Below are 4568 nucleotides of genomic sequence, written 5' to 3' on the forward strand. Positions count from 1 at the left end.
ATCAACATACAAGATGAGGATCAATAGACTGCCATCCAAAGCTTTCTTGGTGTACAAGCAGTGATCTATGTCACTTCTCCTGAATTTCTGAGATTTCATGAATGTATCAAATTTATGATACCATTCTCTTGGTGCCTGTTTGAGCCCATAAAGACTCTTTTTCAGCTTGCATACAAGCTTCTCCTTTCCACTCACTGCATAACCCTCTGGCTGCTGCATATATATCTCCTCATGGAGATCACCGTGAAGAAAAGCAGTCTTCACATCCATCTGAATCAAGTCCAGATCGTCATGCGCAACCAAAGCCAACACAGCTCTAAGTGTGGTCATTTTGACCACTGGAGAGAAGATCTCATCAAAGTCCACACCATATTCTTGCTTGAAGCCCTTAGCCACTAACCTGGCTTTATATCTTGGCTTTGCATCAGATGCAACTTTGAGCCTGTATACCCACTTGCATGGCAAAACCTTCTTGCCTACAGGCAAATGCACCAACTTCCATGTACCATTTTTGTGCAGAGAATCCATCTCTGACTTCATGGCACGCTCCCATAGAGCCTTGTCTGCCCTCTGTAAAGCCTCTTTATAACATGAGGGCTCCCCACAGTCAGTAAGCATCAAATAGTCAACCCCTAGAACAAACCTGTCAGGGGCTCTGGAGGGTCTTGTGGACCTCCGTACCCAATGACCATCATTTGCAGGTTGCTGTCCAGCCTGCATATCACCCATTGGTGGCTCCTGTTCCATGCCATAAGGCTGAAATATAATGCCCGGTATGTCCTCCAACTGTGGTATATCCATAGGGATATCTTCTGCCATCTCTGGCTGTCCATTTGGACCATTTTCAGCACCATTTAAGGGCTGATTTTCCTGCTGTAATGGCTGATTTACAGCCCTTTGTTGTTGTCCATGATGTCCATCATCATCAAAGATGACTCTGCCAGGCTCCTGTTGCCTTGCAGGCTCCTTATACATGCATGTTTCATAAAAAATGACATCATTGCTGCGTATGATCTTTCTATTCACGGGATCCCAAAGTCTATACCCCATTTCACCTCTGTCACCATATCCTAGGAATATGCATTTGTGAGACTTAGGATCAAGTTTGGTGCGCATTTCCCTGCGTATGTGCACGTACGCAACGCAACCAAACACTCTCAAGTGCTTGTATGACGGAGGCTTCCCTGTCCATACTTCTTCTGGCACTTTCCCACCAAGCCTCGTGTTAGGTGACCTGTTTATAAGGTGAACGGCTGTCATAACAGCTTCAGCCCAAAAACCATGAGGTAATGCAGCATGTGACAACATAGAACGGACCTTCTCCTGTATGGTCCTGTTCATCCTCTCTGCTGTCCCGTTTTGTGGAGGATCATAAGGAGTAGAGAGCTCCCTCTTGATGCCTTTAGCATCACAAAAGTCCTGAAACTGTTTGGACATGTACTCTCCACCATTGTCGGAACGCAAAGCTTTCAGTGTTTTGCCAGTTTGATTCTCAACAAGAGCAACAAACTTCTCAAACACTGAGAATGTATCGCTCTTCAAACGAAGAGGATAAACCCACACCTTGCGTGTGGCATCATCTATAAAAGACACAAAATATTTTGCCCCTCCCAAAGAAAGCTGAGGCATCTCACATACATCTGTATGCACAAGCTCTAACTGAGCATCTTTTTGTCCAAGAGCTTTCTTGTGGGGGCACTGTAGTTGCCTACCATATATACAATGCTCACAAAACTGAAAACTTGAAAACTTTAGAGAAGGCAAGTAACCCAAACGAGACAATTGCTCCATTCCTTTGACACTCATGTGTCCCAACCGGCTATGCCACATAGAGATTTCCGGCAGCTCGGTTGCATTTACATTAGCATGGTGACAAACACCTGCATGCATGAAGTAAAGAGTGTCCACCTTAGAGCCTCTGGCAACAACCAGTGAGCCCTTACTAATTTTCCACTTTCCACTACCAAATGTGGTAACATAATCAGCATCATCAAGCTGTCCAGTAGAAAGCAGATTCTTCTTGATCTCAGGCACATGCCTGACATCATGGAGCATAAGCTGTGAGCCATCTGAAAATACAAGCCTTACATCACCTCTGCCAAGAATCTTGCATGCATGGTTATCACCCAAATAAACCACTCCTTCATTGCCAGCAGTATACCTGACAAACAAGTCTCTGCAACCTGTGACATGAAAGGAGGCACCTGAATCAATGATCCATGAGTGCATACCATGACCACCTGTAAGAAGTGAATGGGCATCAAGTGAAGACGTAAAGAGGACCTCATCCTCACTGCCACCTGCATGTGACACATTGATTTCTTCAATCTTGACTCCACTTTTGCCCTTTGGCTTTACATCTTTGGCTTCATCCTTCTCTTTGTCTTTGCCTTTTCCCTTTTCTTTTTGATCATTTTTCCATTTGTAGCATTGCTTTTTAATGTGTCCCTTCTTGCCACAATAATGGCATTCCAAATCCTTTTTGGAGTGAGACTTGCTCCTTCCCCGTTCTTGGCTTTTTCCCCTTTGCTGGGATCTCCCACGTGCATTCATTGCATTGGACTTTCCAACAGAGTTGTTCTTCCTGTTCATCTCTTCTTGAAGAAGAGCACCCTCAACATCTGCATATGACAGCATAGCATTCGAATTGCTAGTGGCTGTCCTGAATGTGTCCCAACTCTCTGGCAAAGTGCATAAGAGAAAAGTGGCTTTGAACTCATCGTCCATCGCCAACTTTTGATTAATGACCTGGCTGACAATACCATTAAACTCATTTAGATGGGCTATCATAGACGCCCCTTCCTTCATCTGAAGGCCTATGAGTTTCTTCAACCAATACACTTTGCTTGAGGCACTTTGTTGGGCATACAAGTCCTGCAATCTCTGCCACATTCCCCAAGCTGTCTTCTCTTCACGAATGCTGAAAAGTAAAGAGTCTGACACAGACAACATGATAGTAGATCTTGCCAGCTCATCCATATCTTCCCACTCTTCAGCAGTAAGAGAAGCGGGCATCACACACCTTTCTTTGATAGGCTTGTGCTGCTTTTTCTGGAGCAACACATTGTAGCACTGGGTTTGCCAAATATCATAGTTATGCGAGCCTTCAAGCTTCTTGATGTGAAGCAATGAAGAGCTCTCACCTGTGGTTGCCATAGCAAAATGCAACCTGTAAATGCCTGACTCCCTGCAAAATGTGCAAACACTGCACCAAAAGCACACAAAGTGCTCACAGTTTTTTTTTTCTCCCAAGCTTTATCTCCCACTGCGGAAGCACAAATGCAACTTTTCTCCCACTTTATGTGATGAAAACACCAAAATCTGGTTGCTGCAGATTTTGAACAGCACCTCAAATGTGCTCTGTTGCTCTTCCAAAGTACTGTACAGCAGTACCAAGTGCTCACCCATGATGTACCAAACCTGTACCGACAAGTACAGCAGCTGAAATTGAACCTTTTGGTCACTCAAAACAGTGTACAGCCATGCCAAAACTTGCACAAAGCTGTGCCAAATCTGTACCAGCAGGTACAGTAGCAATAAATGCTCTCCTGGCTGTCCAAATGAGTGAAAATCAGACTTTTACAGTCCTGTACACTGCCTACAACAGTCCCGAACAGAAATTGGGCAAAAGCCCCTTGACTGCAAGCTGATTTTTGAGGATTCAAGGCATAAATGTCTTGCCTGCTGCTTTGCCAAGCTCAACAAGCATAAAAACTTGAAAAGCCCCTTGATTTAAGATCAATTTCTGATCATACATGGTAGATTGACGCACATGAAGGCATCCAGAGTGTTCACGATGCTTCCCCCTGGCCACATATACATCAAATACATGAAAGCCCCTTGATTTACAGGCACATTGAGTGCTTGTAAGGCATCAACACATTATCCACAGCATCAAACGCGATTGCCTGCATGCAAATCAACCAAATCGGCACAAAAGCCCCTTGATTTGCACTGCAATTTGCTGCAATTTTGCCCAAATGTGCGATTTTTCACATCATACAGCATGTATGAGTGCTTAATTGCACAATTACATCAAAATCCCCAAATTTCGACATTCAATTTCCTGCGAATTGATCCTGATTGTGACCAATTTCTTGCAAATTGATCCTGATTGTGACCAATGTCACCCAATTTTGCCAATTTTGCTCAAAAATTGAGCAATTGGGCACCTGTACCTGCTCAATTGTTGATTGTACTTGCTCAATTGCAAATCCCAAAAAAAAATTGAGGAAAATACCTTGTAATTTTCTGATTTTTCTCTGATTTGCAGGAAAAGGAGGGTTTGCTGATGCTGCTGCAGAATTAGTGCAGATGAAGGACTCCTTTGCAGCAGCCCGTGCGAATCTCTACAGTTCTCTGATGAGACCCTTTTCTGTGCCAAAGTGTGCTGCAGAAACCAAAAGGAGGTCTTCCTTCTCTGCTTCGTAGCTTCAGCGCACCATGGGAAGGTTCTCCTGAGGGGTTACAGAATCGCACGGAGAAGTGTCAAAGAAATTGATGCCAAAGCGAGCAGCTTCATGGACAGAAGCAATGGCGTCTTCCTCCTTCACGGTCCCGAAAACATT

The sequence above is a fragment of the Cibotium barometz genome, chromosome 1 (assembly GCF_041138505.1).
Source record: "Cibotium barometz isolate CiBa-2024 chromosome 1, ASM4113850v1, whole genome shotgun sequence".
Taxonomy (NCBI): Eukaryota; Viridiplantae; Streptophyta; class Polypodiopsida; order Cyatheales; family Cibotiaceae; genus Cibotium; species Cibotium barometz.